Here is a 17,983-nt window from a genome sequence, read left to right on the forward strand (position 1 = left end):
ACGGGTTCTTATACCCCTCCTCATAGGCGGAGCTACCTTCCTCTCGACCAATGAGAGTACAGAGGACACGATACTTGGGCCAATGGGCAGCGAGCCCTCTGCACCAATGGCAGCTCGCACTCCCAGATACCGTAATACCCCTAGTCATACTACCACATGCCTAAACCACAGTGTGTCTGAAACCGTATATGGTGGACAAATGACTACAAGTCTGTTTCATAGAATAATTCACTATTTATTTACTATCACACAAATGTTACTGTTAATCAATCACGCACACACTTAAGTCAAACTACAAAGCTAGTACGCACAAGATCTTAACTTAACTTCAGAGTGACTAGCAAGTACCGGACAGATATTAGCCTTTATCTGTATCCAGAATGTTGTCGTCCTCTATGTTCAGTCCTTGGTCTGGTCTGTTCCTGCCTCTAGTCTTCCTTCAGTTGGTCGGGTGATGGTCTTTCTCCATGCCGGTGAATAGTCACCGTTGTTTGTTGCTGCTGCAGAGAGAGGTTCTAAGGTGGTGCAGCACCTTTTAACCTGCGTGGATTTTGTGCACTTTGGTGGGCGTTCTCTGGCTCATTGTCAATCGTACCGGCCTTCCCGTACCAGCCTCCCCGAACAGGCGTCGGAATGTAGCGACTAGGGGCTTTTCACAGTAACTTCATTGAAGCCTACTTGTGACAATAAGCGATTTTCATTTCATTTTTCAATTGATCAGGGTTAGACATAGATGTAAACATAGAATTTACAGTGCAGAAGGAGTCTGCACCGACCCTTGGAAAGAACACCCCACACCTCCACCCTATCCCCATAACCCAGTAACCCCACCTAACCTTTGTGGACACTAAGGGGCAATTGAGCATGGCCAATCTACCTAACCTGCACATCTTTGGACTGTGGGAGGAAACCGGAGCACCAGGAGGAAACCCATGCAGACACGGAAAGAACGTGCAGACTCCGCACAGACAGTGACCCAAGCCGGGAATCGAACCTGAGACCCTGGAGCCGTGAAGCAACTGTGTTGTGCTACCGTGCTGCGCTGGGTATCAGAGTTCAATTACCCTGATCGATCAAGCCAATCGGGGTTGCCACATCGATTTTGGGGTGGGCACTCAGTAGCCATGCCTGCAAGTGTTGGAGACAGGTAGGCCCTCCCAAATAAGGAGCTTAGGTGCCACTGTGTCTGGTAAGCAAGTGTGATTGACAGGATAGTTCTATTGTTCCTGGGATGGCCTGGAGTTGGCCTTTTTCTTGTGTTACTTTACAAAGTCTGGGCTGCAGCCTGTCTGTTCCTGAACTTTGCCTACTTTCCCAGCATCCTTTGCGGGAGGCCATTTTAGGTGGCCAGTGAAGGGCCCCGGACCGAGTCTGCTGGGCTGCGACTGGCTACAAAGCCTCCAGTTTGACTGTCACCGGAGGACTTTATGAAGTGTTGCGGAAGTACATTGAAGTTTTCCAGGAAGGCCTGGGAACAATTAAAGGTGCAATGGCCATAATATATGTGAGCCCCGAGGCCCAGCCTTCTGGGCACGCCTGGTCCCCTATGCACTGCTGGGGAAGGTCGAGGACAAACGTAGCCAACTGGAAGGCCTTGGGATCGTCCGACCGGTGCGGTTTGCCGACTGGGCAACGGCAGTAGTCCTTGCACTTCAACCTGACAAAACTGAACACCTGTGTGGTGATTATAAATTGACCATCAGCAGGACATCCCTTATGGACAGGTATGCAATGCAATAGAAGACCTATACATAAAGTTAGCTGGGATCGTGCCTTTTCCAAGTTCGGCTTGAGCCACGCTTATCTCCAGCTGGAGCTGGATCCTGATTCCAGGCGTTACGTAACTATTAATACCCACAGCGGCTTCTACAAATACATGAGACTGCTGCTTGAAGTGCCAATGGCTTTCATAATTTTTTAGCATAATGGAGAACATCCTGAGTGGGCTTCTGAATGTGGTGGTCTACTTGGATAACATCCTGGTCTCCGGAACCATGGAACGGGAACACCTGAGCAACCTGGAGGAAGCCCTCTGCTGGTTTTCTGAGACGGGTACCTCAGGTTAGGCGGTCTTGGAGAATTTCTGAAAACCCGTCTTGTTTGACAGTATGTGAACCTTGGAGAAAACCTGCTGAGGAGTCAGGAACATTTTGACAGGTAAGTGTTAAATGTTTTGACAACTTAAATGTTATTATTAGATGCTATCTTATAAATTTTTCATTGGGTCTAATGTTTTATTGCCAGTGTGAACAGTTGTGTGTTTGAGTGACAAATCTATTAGATGGTGAGAGGTTGACTTTTGAAATACTTCATGTGGTGATGTAACCACTGTAGTGATGTGTACTTGCAGTAGGGGGATGTATGCCTGTACCTGTAATACAGGTTCCTCCGGTAAGCCCCTGCCGGCTAGCTCCGCCCACAGGGAGCTTGTGTATAAATATGCGTGTGAGTCACTCAGACCCTAATCTACAGTTGCAGATGGAGGAATAGCATCGCACAGCAATAAAGCCTCTATTGTACTACTCTCTCGTCTTTGAGTATAATTGTTAGCGCTACAATTTATTGCTGTGTGATTTTCCGGTCACCATGGACATCAGAATCAACCCTGACCGTCTGCAGCTGGATCCGCAGTCGCCTCACGCCAGAAAAGACTTTGTTCACTGGCTGGCAGTCTTCGAGGCCTACATCTCTTCAGCGGACCTTCCCCCGACGGAGGCTCAGACATCAACTCAAAGCAACTCCTGTACTCCAGACTTAGCTCCAGTGTCTTTCCGCTAATTCGAGATGCGACTGACTACACCACAGCTATGGAACTGCTCAAGGAGAACTATGCACAGTCGGCGAACACCCTGTTTGCGAGACATCAACTCTTTACACGCGTCCAGCAGCCGGGTTAGTCGATTGAGGACTTCTGGAGGGCCCTTATACCTTAGGTACGAGACTGCGACTGCCGGGCCCTCACAGCCACGGAACACTCTGACCTACTCATGCGCGATGCCTTTGTTACAGGCATTGCATCGGACACCATCTGGCAACGACTGCTGGAAGGGGCCGCCCCCGACCTCGCGGCCGCAAAGGCACTGGCGCTTTCCATGACGGCCGCCTCCCGTAGTACGCGATCTTACTCCGCTAGCCACTCGGCCCACCCGTCCTACCCCTCGTGGACCCCGCAAACTGCACCCCAGGCCCACCCATCCTACCCCTCGTGGACCCCGCAAACGGCCCCCACAGCAGCCGCCCCCATGCACTACGCCTGCGCTGCTCGTCGCATTGCGCTCCCTGGCGGTCCCCACTGTTACTTCTGCGGTCAGCAGAAGCACCCCCGCCTGCGCTGCCAGGCCCGCACCGCGACCTGCAAAGCTTGTGGCAAGAAAGGCCACTTTGCAGCGGTGTGTCAGTCCCGGACGGTTGCCGCTATCGCGTCCCCGGTCCCCTCGCCTCAGCCGCTCGCTCAATGGGCCCCGCCGTCCGCTTCCCCGACCCCACGTGCGATCAGTGGGCGCCGCCATCTTTTGCCGCCCCCGCCACGTGCGCTCTATGGGCGCCGCCATCTTCATCCACCACCGCCATGTGCGTTCCATGGGTGCCACCATTTTGTCCCGACCCCACAACGTGCGCTCCATGGGCGCCACCATTTTACCCACAGGTACTCCAGACGCCGCCATTTTGTCCTCCCCCTGGGACGGGGCCACGGGACATGTGTCGCTACCGCTCCTCGCCGGACTCATCTGACCCGACCGCCGATCGCCTGCTACTCGCCTCCGTTACGCTCGATCAGTCGCGTCCTCGCAACCTGGCACCCTCTTCCACATCGGTGCTGGTCAACGGCCACGTGACCTCCTGCCTCATCGACTCCGGGAGCACCGAGAGCTTCGTCCACCCGGACACGGTAAGGCCCTATTCCCTTGTGATCCATCCCGCCAACCGGCATTTCTCTCTCGCCTCCGGGTCCCCTCTGTCCCGCTCCGGGGTTTCTGCCTGGTTAAACTAACTGCACAGGGCGTGGAATTCGACCGTTTTCGTCTGTACATTCTCCCCAACCTCTGCGCGTCAATCTTACTAGGCCTGGATTTCCAGTGCAATCTCCAGAGCCTCACCCTCAAATTCGGAGGACCCCTACCTCCCCGCACCGTTTGCGGCCTCGCGACCCTCAAGGTCGAGCCTCCCTCACTCTTTGCCAATCTGACTGCAGACTGCAAGCCCATCGCCACCAGGAGCAGACGGTACAGCACCCAGGACAAGGCCTTCATCAGGTCCGAAGTCCAGCGGCTGCTTCGGGAGGGTATCATCGAGGCCAGCAACAGCCCTTGGAGAGCCCAGGTGGTAGTGGTTAAGACCGGGGAGAAGCACAGGATGGTTGTGGACTGCAGCCAGACCATCAACCGGTACACTCAGCACGACGCGTACCCCCTCCCCCACATTTCTGATATGGTCAATCAGATTGCACAGTACCGGGTCTTCTCTACTATTGACCTGAAATCCGCCTACCACCAGCTCCCCATCCGTAAATTGGACCGTCCCTACACTGCCTTCGAGGCAGACGGTCGTGTGTACCAATTTCGTAGGGTTCCCTTCGGCATCACGAATGGAGTCTCGGTATTTCAACGAGAAATGGACCGAATGGTTGATTGGTACGGACTACAGGCCACCTTCCCGCACCTCGACAATGTCACCATCTGTGGCCATGACCAGCAGGACCATGATGCCAACCTTTCTAAATTCCTCCACACCGCATCGCTCCTTAATCTCACGTACAACAAGGAGAAGTGCGTGTTCCGCACAGACCGCTTAGCCACCCTCGGCTACGTAGTCCAAAACGGACTACTGGGGCCCGACCCCAACCGCATGCGCCCCCTCATGGAGCTCCCCCTCCCCCACTGCCCCCAAGGCCCTCAGACGCTGCATTGGGTTCTTTTCTAATTACGCCCAGTGGGTCCCACAATACGCGGACAAGGCCCGCCCACTTTTCCAGTCCACACATTGTCCCCTCTCGGCCAAGGCACAACAGGCCTTCGCCCGTATTAGAGCAGACATAGCCAGGGCCGGGATGCACACAGTAGACGAGACACTGCCCTTCCAAGTAGAAAGCGATGCTTCAGATGTCGCACTTGCCGCCACGCTGAATCAGGCAGGCAGACACGTGGCATTCTTTTCATGCCTCCGAAATTCGGCATTCCTCTGTTGAAAAGGAGGCCCAGGCAATCGTTGAAGCTGTGCGTCACTGGAGGCATTACCTGGCCGGCAGGAGATTCACTCTCCTCACTGACCAACGGTCGGTAGCCTTCATGTTCAACAACACGCAGCGGGGCAAGATCAAGAATGACAAAATTTTGCGGTGGAGAATCGAGCTCTCCACCTTCAACTACGAGATTTTGTATCGCCCCGGCAAGCTCAACGAGCCCCCAGACGCCCTCTCCCGAGGTACATGTGCCAGCGCACAAGTGAACCAGCTCCGTGCCTTGCACGAGAGCCTTTGCCATCCGGGGGTCACTCGCTTGTACCATCTAATCAAAGCCCGCAATCTGCCCTACTCCGTCGAGGAAGTACGGACAGTCACCAGAGACTGCCAGATCTGTGCCGAGTGCAAGCCACACTTCTACCAGCCAGATCGCGCGCGCCTAGTGAAAGCGTCCCGCCCCTTTGAACGCCTCAGCGTAGACTTTAAAGAGCCCCTCCCCTCCACCGATTGCAACACCTACATCCTTAGTCTGGTTGATGAATTTTCTAGGTTCCCCTTCGCTATCCCATGCCCGGATATGACGTCTGCCACCGTCATCAAGGCCCTGGATTCCATTTTCGCCCTGTTCGGTTTCCCCGACTACATCCACGGTGACAGGGGATCCTCGTTCATGAGCGATGAGCTGCGTCATTTCCTGTTCAGCAGAGGTATCGCCTCCAGCAGGACGACCAGCTACAACCCCCGGGGAAACGGTAATTTTTAGCGCTACACTTCTCTTTAATGGTGATGTCAGATGTCTGCCCATAGATCATACTGGTGGAAGGCTATGAAGAATGAATGGGTAGGGGTGGATTGAGGGGGCTTGGGTGGTATAAGATGATATGCAGTGGGTGTGGGGAGTATGAGGAGGTATGGGGATGGATGGGAATGTGGTCAGGCATCTGAATTATAAAGATAGCTGGGCTGATGTTCCTGAGAATTGAGGTGTACCTTTTTCCCAACCAAATAGTCATAATAAGCTCAGCTGTTTCAAAAACTATTAACCACTTATTTCAGCTGTGATGACAGTTTGATTGTGAGGTTATTAAAAGATTAGCTGTCTTTGGGGGGGGGAGGGGGTGGTGGCAACAACGGGTGTGGTGGGTTATTTACGGTTGTAATGCGGGCAAATTTGTTCGCAGTTCATGTTTGATGTTGAGTGTTGCTTTGTTTGTTTTTGGGGAGGGGGGAGGGGGGGAGGGACAACGCGCGCGCGAGTTCGGGCGGGGGGGGGGATATTTGTTAAGAGGGAATATTTTGTAATATTCTATAGTTAGTTGGGGTAAATATTTTCATGTAAAAAAAATTTTTCAATAAAAATTATTTAAAAAAAAAAAGATTAGCTGTCTTTGAAATGGCTACTGAATAGATGTTTCTATAACTGATTGACCGCTCAAGGGGATTTGAGTAATTTTTTTACTTGGTCTAATATTTTATTTCCAGTGTGAACAGTTGTGTGTTTGGGTGACACCTCTGTTAGATTGTGAGAGGTTAACTCTTATATATCTGTTTCAAAGACTTCTCTTTGCTGGTGATGTCTGATGTCTGTCCTTAGTTCATACTGGGTGAGAGGCTATGGAGAATGCATGATGGAGGGGGCATGGGTGGAATGAGAGGGTATGCAGGGGGCATGGGAGTAGATGGGAATGTGAGGAGGTGGAGGCAAGCGGGCATAAAAATTATAAGGAAAGCTGGGCCGATGTTCCTGAGAATCAAGGTGCACCTCCTACCCTCCCTACCTTGACACCCACACTCCAACCTAGGGCAGCAGCAGACCCAAGCCTTGCCCACATATGTCTCTTGGATTTAAATATTTATGGCGGGTATGGGAGCAGGTTTGCAGTCATGGTGGGTAAATGACCTGACTCAATTTCCCTGAATTGTGGGACTAAAATCCAGGGCAATATCTACTTCTTCCATTGGTAGTATACTGTGGCTGCAATATACACTATAGTAACTTATCAAAGTAAGTTTGGCATCACCACTGCCCCCTTGACCTCTACCATTGAAAATGGTGGCAGCAGTAATGTCATGAGAGCATTATCTCCTTCAAACTGCCCTTCAAATCATACACGCCATGGCTTAGACAAATAGCTCTTACTACTCTCTGAGTAAAGAATCTACCTCTGACATCTGTCCTATATCTATCTCCCCTCAATTTAAAGCTATGTCCCCTATCCGAGGAAAAAGGCTCTCAATGTCCACCCTATCTAATCCTCTGATCATCTTGTATGCCTCAATTAAGTCACCTCTTAACCTTCTTCTCTCTAACGAAAACAGCCTCAAGTCCTTCAGCCTTTCCTTGTAAGATCTTCCCTCCATACCAGGCAACATCCTTGTAAATCTCCTCTGTACCCTTTCCAATGCTTCCACATCCTTCCTATAATGCGGCGACCAGAACTGCATGCAATACTCCAAATGCGGCCGCACCAGAGTTTTGTACAACTGCAACATGACCTCATGGCTCCGAAACTCAACTCCTCTACCAATAAAAGCTAACACACCGTACGCCTTCTTAACAACCCTCTCAACCTGGGTAGCAACTTTCAGGGATCTATGGACATGGACACCGAGATCTCTCTGCTCGTCCACACTACCAAGAATCTTACCATTAGCCCAGTACTCTGTCTTCCTGTTATTCCTTCCAAAATGAATCACCTCACACTTTTCTGCATTAAACTCCATTTGCCACCTGTCAGCCCAGCTCTGCAGCTTATCTATGTTCCTCTGTAACTTTGATGTGGAGATGCCGGCGTTGGACTGGGGTGAGCACAGTAAGAAGTCTTACAACACCAGGTTAAAGTCCAACAGGTTTGTTTCAAACACGAGCTTTCGGAGCACGGCTCCTTCTTCAGGTGAATTGTCACCTGAAGAAGGAGCCGTGCTCCGAAAGCTCGTGTTTGAAACAAACCTGTTGGACTTTAACCTGGTGTTGTAAGACTTCCCTCTGTAACTTGTAACATCTTTCTGCACTGTCCACAACTCCACCGACTTTAGTGTCATCTGCAAATTTACTCACCCATCCTTCTACGCCCTCCTCCAGGTCATTTATAAAAATGACAAACAGCAGCGGCCCCAAAACAGATCCTTGTGGTACACCACTAGTAACTGGACACCAGTCTGAACATTTCCCATCAACCACCACCCTTTGTCTTCTATCAGCTAGCCAATTTCTGATCCAAACTGCTAAATCACCCTGAATCCCATGCCTCTGTATTTTCTGCAATAGCCTACCGTGGGAACCTTATCAAACGCTTTACTGAAATCCATATACACCACATCAACTGCTTTACCCTCATCCACCTGTTTGGTCACCTTCTCAAAGAACTCAATAAGAGTTGTGAGGCACGACCTACCCTTCACAAAACCATGTTGACTATCTCTAATCAAATTATTCTTTTCCAGATGATTATACATCCTATCTCTTATAAACCTTTCCAAGACTTTTCCCACAACAGACGTAAGGCTCACTGGTCTATAGTTACCGGGGTTATCTCTACTCCCCTTCTTGAACAAGGGGATAACATTTGCTACCCTCCAGTCTTCTGGCACTATTCCTGTAGACAAAGATGACTTAAAGATCAAAGCCAAAGGCTCAGCAATCTCCTCCCTAGCTTCCCAGAGAATCCTAGGATAAATCCCATCCGGCCCAGGGGACTAATCTATTTTCACACTTTCCAGAATCGCTAACACCTCCTCCTTATGAACCTCAAGCCCTTCCAGAAACATATAGATAGACAAAGTCAAAGATGCATGGCAATGCTTTGAATGCGAGCATTTGCAGGTAATTAAGTCTTTACAGATCCAGAGATAGGGGTAACCCCAGGTTAAAGAGGTGTGAATTGTCTCAAGCCAGGACAGTTGGTAGGATTTCGCAAGCCCAGGCCAGATGGTGGGGGGTGAATGTAATGCAACATGAATCCAAGGTCCCGGTTGAGACCCTACTCATGTGTGCGGAACTTGCCTATAAGTTTCTGCTCGGCGATTTTGGTTTGTCACGCACCCTGAAGGCTGCCTTGGAGAACTCTTACCCAGAGATCAGAGGCTGAATGCCATTGACTGCTGAAGTGTTCCCCCACTGGAAGGGAGCATTCCTGCCTGGTGATTGTTGCGCGATGTCTGTTCAACCGTTGTCGAGCATCTGCATGGACTCGCCAATGTACCACGCTTTGGGACATCCTTTCCTGCAGTGTATGAGCTAGACAACGTTGGCCGAGTCGCACGAGTATGTACCACGTACCTGGTGGGTGGTGTTCTCACGTGTAATGGTGGTATCCATGTCGATGTTCTGGCATGTCTTGCAGAGATTGCCATGGCAGGGTTGTGTGGTGCCGTGGTCGCTGTTTTGAAGGCTGGGTTGAAGGCTGTTTGAAGGCAAGTAGTGGGAATGACCTTGGCAAGATGTTCACCTTCATCGATGACAAGTTGAAGGCTGTGAAGAAGATGTCGCAGTTTCTCTGCTCCGGGGAAGTACTGGACGATGGAGGGTATTCTGTCGGTTGTGTCCCGTGTTTGTACTGGACGACGAAGGGTTTCCAACGTGCCACAGCTAAAAAACGCACCGACCTCCTCAGAAGACAAACACGGGACACAACTGACAGAGTACCCTTCGTCGTCCAGGTCTTTTTAAGAGCGGAGAAACTACAACATCTTCTTCGCAGCTTCAACATGTCATCGATGAAGATGAACATCTTGCCAAGGTCATCCCCAGACCCACTACTTGCCTTCAAACAATCGCGCAACTTCAAACAAGCCATTGTTTGCAGCAAACTACCCAGCCTCTTCGACATGGATACCACCATTGCACGTGAGAACACCACCCACCATGTACGTGGTACATATTCGTGCGACTCAGCCAACGCTGTCTACCTCGTTCGCTGCAGGAAAGGATGTCCCGAAGTGTGGTACATTGGCGAGACCAGGCAGACGCTGCGACAACGGATGAACGGACATTGCGCGACAATCGCCAGGCAGGAATGTTCCCTTCCAGTCGGGGAACACTTCAGCAGTCAAGGGCATTCAGCCTCTGATCTCCGGGTAAGCGTTCTCCAAGGCGGCCTTCAGGAAACGTGACATCACAAAATCGCCGAACAGAAACTTATAGCCAAGTTCTGCACACACGTGTACGGCATCAACCGGGACCTTGGATTCATGTCGCATTACATTCATCCCCCACCATCTGGCCTGGGTTTGCAAAATCCTACCAACTGTCCTGGTTTGAGACAATTCACACCTCTTCAACTTGGGGTTACCCCTATCTCTGGATCTGTAAAGACTTAATTACCTGCAAATGCCCGTATTCAAAGCATTGTCTTTCACCTTTGACTTTGTCTATATATATTGGGGCAGCACAGTAGCATGGTGGTTAGCGTCAATGCTTCACAGCTCCAGGGTCCCCGGTTCAGTTCCTGGCTGGGTCACTGTCTGTGCGGAGTCTGCACATCCTCCCCATGTGTGCGTGGGTTTCCTCCGGGTGCTCCGGTTTCCTCCCACAGTCCAAAGATGTGCGGGTTAGGTGGATTGGCCATGCTAAATTGCCCGTAGTGTCCTAAAAAGTAAGGTTAAGGGGGGGGGGGGGGGGGGGGGGGTTGTTGGGTTACCGGTATAGGGTGGATACGTGGGTTTGAGTAGGGTGATCATTGCTCGGCACAACATCGAGGGCCGAAGGGCCTGTTCTGTGCTGTACTGTTCTATGTTCTATATGTTTGGAACATACCTCTTCATTCACCTGAGGAAGGAGCAGTGCTCCGAAAGCTAGTGATTTGAAACAAACTTTAACCTGGTGTTGAAAGATTTCTTACTGTGCTCACCCCAGTCCAACACTGACATCTCCACGTCATGTATCCCATTTGTAGTCATTGGAAGTTAAAGTCTGGATTTTTTCTATCGTCATAATTGACAGATGTCAAGATTGGAATTGTGGTCTATTTATGTAAGAAATGTATACTTTTAGAGGTGCACTTAAATTTATTTCCCTGCCCTTGCATGATTTACATGCTGAATAATTTTGTGCTTAGTCATTTTTGTCCTTCTGTCCCCCATAGTTGCATGCTTTATAAAACTTTTTTAAAATATTGAGAACAAATTGAGGGGGACTTTCAATTACCGGCTGTCCATTTGTGCTTGTAAAATATGGAAACAGCAGTTGAAAATCTGCTCGTAGCCTTGTGTGCCCATTTGCACTCCTGAATCAAGCAACGTGATGAATGATTGACCAGTAGACCATCCACAACACTTGTGCAAATATGTCAATGAGGTTGTACTCCTATTGTGGAACCTCGATATCAACTTTCAAGAAGAAATAGAGGGAACATAGACAGTGTTTACTAGTCTTACATTCTGTATTTATTAATAAGCAATCCTTTATATTTTCCTGGTAAGTTTATTTTTCGTTTTTTCCAGAACATTGCTAATCTAGGAGGAGCAGAAGTTGTCAGCTGGGCCTCACAAATCTCTTACAACCTGTTGCAAACCCATTATTTTTCTCCCGCCCTGCCCAACAAACAGGACTTATGTGCCAGACAGCATTGTGCAGTTACTCGCTGATTTCCTTTCTCACCAGATTGCAGAGTTGTAAGAGGGGTAATTGTAGCACATTGAGAAAATGTTAGTGAGACCCAAACGTGAAAGTGGTTTGGATATCCCGACTGATGCAAAGTATCACACTCAGACTATTTTAAGTCAAAGTCTTCATTTAGGGGCCAATTTCCTGTCTGGGAAATTATGTGGTGCAGAAGAGATCAGCTGACACAAGATAGGTTGGAAAATCAGCTTACATGCTTGTCTTGTAGGGGATCACATGTTTGGGAAGAATGGGAGTCGAGGTCAGGTGTGAATAAGCTCTCCTCTGGCGCCCGCATACCCCCATGGCCTTCCATTCCCCCTCCAAGTCCCCATGCCCCTTACATTCATCCCCATACCTTTCATTCCCTCTCCATGCCCTTTGTACCTTTGTATGCTCCTTCATACTGCCCATGACTCCATTTATCCTCCATAGCCACTCATCTAGTATCCATTATGGGTGTCAGGAGCCAGTTAAGAGTATTGGAAGTTTTGGAAATGGACATTATAAAAGCAAACCTTTCAGAATCTAATGGACCTGTCACTCAAACAACCAATAATATTGAAAAAAAACTTAAGACCCAATTTTAAAAATATTTAAATCGCTCAAGTGATATATTTAAATATTTATTGCCACGTGTACTGAGGTACAGTGAAAAGTATTCTGCGTACAGAACATTCAGATCATACCATATATGAACAGCAAAGGACATTTGATAGATACACAATGTAAATATATAGACATGGACATCAGGTGAAGCATACGGAGTGCAGTACTACACAGTAGAGAAGATGTGGAGAGATCAGTTCAGTCCATAAGAGACGCATTCAGAAGTGGGGAAGAAGCTGTTTTTGAACATGTTAGTGCGTGTTCTCAGACTTTTATATCTTCTGCCTCATGGAAGAGGTTTGAAGAGAGAATACCCCGAGGGAGGGGTCTTTGAATATGCTGCCCACTTTCCCAAAGCAGCAGGAGGTGTCGACAGGGTCAGTAGATGGGAAGCAGGTTCGCGTGATGGACTGGGCTGTGTTCGCGACTCTCTGTAGTTTCTTATGGTCTTAGGCCGAGCTGTTGCCATACCAGACTGTGATGCAGCCAGCTAGGATTCTTTCTATGGTGCATCTGTAAGAATTGATAAGAGTCAATGTGCACCTGCCGAATTTCCTTAGTTTCCTGAGGACGTATATGCATTGTTGTGCTTTCTTGCTCGTAGCGTCGACGTAGGTGGACCAGGACAGATTGTTGATGATGTGTACACCTAGGAATTTGAAACTGTCAATCATCTCCACCTCGGCACCATTGAAGCAGACAGGGGTGTGTACGACACTTCGCTTCCTGAAGTCGATGATAAGCTCCTTAGTTTTGCTGACATTGAGGGAGAGATTGTTGTCGTTGCACCATGCCACTAGGTTCTCTGTCTACCTCCTTTACTCTGACTCATTGTGGTTCAGATTGTGCCATCAGCAAACTTGTAGATGGAGTTGGAGCTGATGTTTGCCACACAGTCATGTGTGTATAGGGAATATAGTAGGGGTCTAAGTATGCAGTCTTGTGGGGCCCTGGTGTTGAGGACTATCGTGGAGGAGATACTGTTGTTTATCCTTACTGATTGTGGTCTATGGGTCAGGAAGTCGGGGATCCAGCTGCAAAGGGCAGAGCCAAGTCCTAGGTTTTGGAGTTTGGTTATGAGCTTCTCTGGGATGATGATGTTCAAGGTGGAGCTGTAGTCAATGAATATGAATCAGATGTGGGAGTCCTTGTTGTCGAGATGCTCCAGGGATGACTAGGGCCAGGGAGATGGCATTTTTTGTGGACCGGTTGTGGCGGTCAGGACTTGTTGCTTTCCATAGCTTCACTTTCGAGAAGGTCGATCTGAGTTCTGATGCTGTGATGGTAAAAACAAACATGCATCTATCCAGTAACCACATCAAAGACTGTTAATATTTTAATAACATCTTAAAACGGTCAATGAAACTATGGTCACAGGGTTCCTGTGGGGGTCTCCCTATTACAAGGGGCCCCTCTGGGGGGGGGGGGGGGGGCTTATTACAGGGATCCCTGGGAGGGGTTTGGGAGGACTGGTGTTGGGGTGGGGTTGGGCAGGAAGTGCATTGTGTGGTGGTTGCCCTTGGCTAGGCTCGGATGGTCTCTACTAGCCAGGCTCTAGTGTGGTGGACCTCACGGTGGGCCAAGGGGGCTACTCCTTGGGGGAGGGGGTTGCGGGGGTTCCCTTTGCTCCACCATGAGTTCCACTATGCCAGGGCCACGCTGATAGAGACCAGAAGTGATCTGTGCCTACGTGATACCCTACTGCGGGGGCCAGAGAATCATGGAGGGCCAGAGATTAGTGCCTCGGGCCCGTTAAATGGATGCAACTGGGTCATTGAGACCCATTAGCATAAATTTACATGCTCCACTGGTGCGCGGTGTGGACCTCAATTCCGGTGGTCGGTGGATTGCTTTAGGTGTCGATCCCAATTTTGCCCCAATTCTCTGTCCCATCGGGGAATGCGATCCGGGCATCCCGGGACGGAGAATCCAGCCCATTATCCTTTGCAGCAATATGTACAGTTTTAACATCAAGCAGTTGCCATAACAAACTCCAACAGAATAATCTTGCATTCTGGGTTTTAGACGTCTCTATAAACGCAAGTGATTAATGGTTTGCAAATGTCCAGAGTGGCCAGCACCAATTCGTCCTCCAACATAGCCGTCAATCTCCGAGATTCTCCTTGCCGTTCTGTGGACCACGACGGTTTTGGTTGCTTCTGCAACATATCCAGCATACATTGTTCCTCAGTCCCTAACTGAGCCAGTCTCTGTGGTTTTATGCGAGATGAGTGTGGCTTAGTAGTTCAAAGTTTCTGATCTCCACACAATGAGTAATTAACACAGTGGCCCCCGGTGTTTCCCTACAACTCCGTCTTTCAATACTTTTGCTATATCTGTCTCGTTCTGTCCCTCATGTAATACCGTCAGTCTTTCCTGATTGACCAATGAACGTTGAACCAAATTTCGAGGGTGGCCTGCTGCTAAATTATAAGTATGATTGTCAATGCTGAGAGAAGCATTGGGTTCACTGTAAACCAATGGACTTTTTGCAGCCCCTTCAGCGTTACATTCTCTCTTGTCCTTCACATGGCTACCTTCAGCTACAAGTGCAACTGATGGTTCAATCCTCTCGGGTGGTTGACTTGAAATGCACCATTTCATGTGTGACATCTCTTACTTTCTCATCTGAGATTTTGTAATCACCATCTTTTTTGCCAATATGGACTGACGTGATTTGTGTTTTCCAGATTTCAATTTTTTACCTCTACTTTCAGCATCACAGTATGGCCCATTTTTAGCTCTATGAACTTTTTGGTTTTTGCTTACATCTGTGGGCACAAATCAGTTTTCTCAGGTCAAAATGCACTAAAGGATTGAAGACTAATGCTTGCTTCACGACTTGGAAAGTTTCCTCTTGGGTTCTCTACATTGCTACCAGCTGGTGTAATGGTGCCAATGTTGTGGTTAAATTTGAAACAAACCTTCCATTGTAATTGACCATACCAAGGAAGGATTTAAGCTTGCTGACATTTTTGGTGCAGGGATGTCTCATATGGCCTTGATCTTTTCTTCCTGGGGGTGAAACCCTGTTGCATCAACACAAAATTCTAGGTATGTCACTTCTAAGGCCTGAAAAATACATTTTACGTGCTTTAGGCGGACTGCTGCATCACAAAACCTTTTTGATACTTCTACGCTGGCCATGTTTTCTGGTGTAGTGCCTGTGACTCACACATCATCAAGGTAAACCATCACCTTGGGATTTCCCTGGAGAAGATATTCCCTACCAAATGGCAGTCTGGTATACTGGAAGAGGCCTTTGTGGGTATTCATTGCAGCTAAGTCCTGAGACTCCTAATCCAACTCTAGTTCCAGGTAGGCATGACTGAGGTCCAATTTTGAATCGGTAAGGCCTCCTGCCAGCTTTGCGTAGAGGTCTTTGCCTGTGATCTCATTTGCGGTAAACAAAACGGAGCCGTTCGATGTACTGACTCCCATCCCCAACCCCTTGGTCAAATGGGTCCAGTTTCCCAATGATAGGCATTTTCACTCACAATTTAAATGATTCTGACTCTTGTTGAAACTTCTCTACTTTCTCAATTGTTCCTTCCTTTCCCTCCACAATCCACGACAGGCTGCGATCGGAAGCTTTTACTTCGTCACCAATGTGGTGGCTCGAGACATACACTGGAGGCTTCCAGTAGTTAACAAAGTTGTTTATTGATGAAAGGTAAAGGCAGTCAAATAACAGACACAGAACACTTTACAACAGGTCTTAAGAATTCGGCTCTCTGGCCCTACTGATCGGATTCCTGCTCCCAGGGCCCCGCGCAAACTCCCTATTGGTCGGGATTCACATTCTCCCCCGTGATTGGCCCCAAGCCGGTCATGTAGTCCATGGAACCCACCCACATAAAGGGGCCGGGCTACCACAGCGCGAATGTTAGCCTTGCTCTTTTACTATCTCAAATAATAATATCCCAGTGATATGATCATAGACTAAAATCAGATGAAACAGATTTTATCAAGAGTATGCAATTTAATTATTTTTTAATGAAACATATTCATCTGTTTGAACATCTGTTTTCTTTTCAGTTAGTTTGAAGAGTTTATTATCTGTCTTATTTTCTGACATTGCCTGGTTCAAGAGAATCAACCATGTCAGGGAAAATTGTGGTATGCGGTTCATGAACCCCGTAATTAGTTACACTTTAGCTCAGAGCAGTAATTAAATCTGGCACTTCTGCTCTGCTGATTCATTTACTTATTCATTTAATTGCTGAACTGAATGCTTCTTTATCTTCAAAAAAGGAACATTTTCTACAGACAAAAAAGCATGACCTTTATTTCAGGGCCAGAAACCCGTGGAAGTAAACTGACATTATACCTATGTTCGACTCTGCTTGCTCCCCCAATTAGATACATTCACTGTAAGAAAACAGTTGTTACAATTGAAAATAATTTTTAATACAGGCTTTCTATCCTGTAAATCCAGCTATTTCAAAAGCACTCAGATACTTTTAAGATTCATATCCGAAATATCATAGCTGCAAAGCATTGTTCATTCACGATTACTCCTGGTCAGTTTTGAAGCCGATTGTCCTGCCCTCTGGTCCTTTACTGAGCAGATTTGGGCTGATCTTCTCATGTGGCAGTAATTTAAATGATTGGATAAGAGGTTGTGAGCTCACTGTGCCTGACTCAGGCTTATCTGCCCAGGGCTAAGCTAGGAACAGCAAAGCTTCCTTCATACCAGCAGGGCTTAGGGCTCCTGGCCATCTGTCCACTCTAGGAATTGTCAGACAAATAGGGACTACACTTGCGTTAACAGTGGAGGAGCAATAATAGGACAGCATTTACATTTCACTAGGACGACAGTACAGAACCATCTCGGTAGGTCGGTAATTTTAAATTTGATTTAATGTATTATTAATATAGTGTTAAATCTTTTAAATTGCCTTCAATGCAATTATATTTTGTTACTGTTGTTACTAATAGTTATACCTTCTTAACAGAATAAGTAATCGTTTTCTATAATATCTTAAGTTTCTTAAGGCTAATACATGTTTCGGTAGACCAATGCGAGGGTGAACCCAAGGAACTTATTTTTTTAATGCTGTTAATCTTTTCTCCCAATTACCTCCCAAATACACAAATCTGCACTTCACTATTACTGCAAAGGCCGATTGTATTTCTGTTTGTACAACTGGCAAAGAGAAATGAACATTGGCAAAAGAACGAGTAAACTCTTATACAATGCTGTGTCACTTTGACAGCATTTCATTTAGACATTATTACTATCTTAGCTGTCAATGTTATTTAATGAGATGTGAAGATAATGGCTAGAAAATAGCTAATATGTTATTTTAAATACGATTGTTTGCGGTCTTCAGTGAATGCACAGAATTGTGGGGAAACATTGTTAACTGCGAAACAAAAATGCTTAAAATGGTGTCAAAGTTGTGATATTGCAATGATGTTTCATGAACAAGCATCAGAACTTAATATTTTGGAGAAATCCATGAACAGTCTGAGCTAAGTATATGTGCAGGTTGTCAATCAACACATTCATATGTGTTGTAGGAGTGTGCTGCTTGGTGGGCCATGATAATGTGTGCTCTACATTCACTGGAGAAGTTGAATCATTAAGC

The 17,983-nt window shown here is 47.8% G+C and overlaps 1 protein-coding gene across 23 annotated transcripts in view; it reads left to right on the plus strand.

The window, feature by feature from the left end:
* zgc:110045 (uncharacterized protein LOC664755 homolog) overlaps nt 1–17,983 on the plus strand; it is a 326,605-nt gene that overhangs the window by 88,138 nt on the left and 220,484 nt on the right. For 10 of the 23 annotated variants that reach the window (XM_038797690.1, XM_038797697.1, XM_038797706.1 and 7 more), the window contains exon 1: nt 17,034–17,225. The exons of 2 other annotated variants lie outside the window; for them this stretch is intronic. The gene's annotated coding sequence lies outside the window, so the exon portion shown is untranslated. Of the gene's footprint in view, nt 1–17,027; nt 17,230–17,983 lie in introns of those variants that run through there. 11 more of the 23 variants (XM_038797693.1, XM_038797705.1, XM_038797699.1 and 8 more) reach the window with 6 other exon arrangements.

This window comes from Scyliorhinus canicula, chromosome 5 (assembly GCF_902713615.1).
Source record: "Scyliorhinus canicula chromosome 5, sScyCan1.1, whole genome shotgun sequence".
Lineage (NCBI taxonomy): Eukaryota > Metazoa > Chordata > Chondrichthyes > Carcharhiniformes > Scyliorhinidae > Scyliorhinus > Scyliorhinus canicula.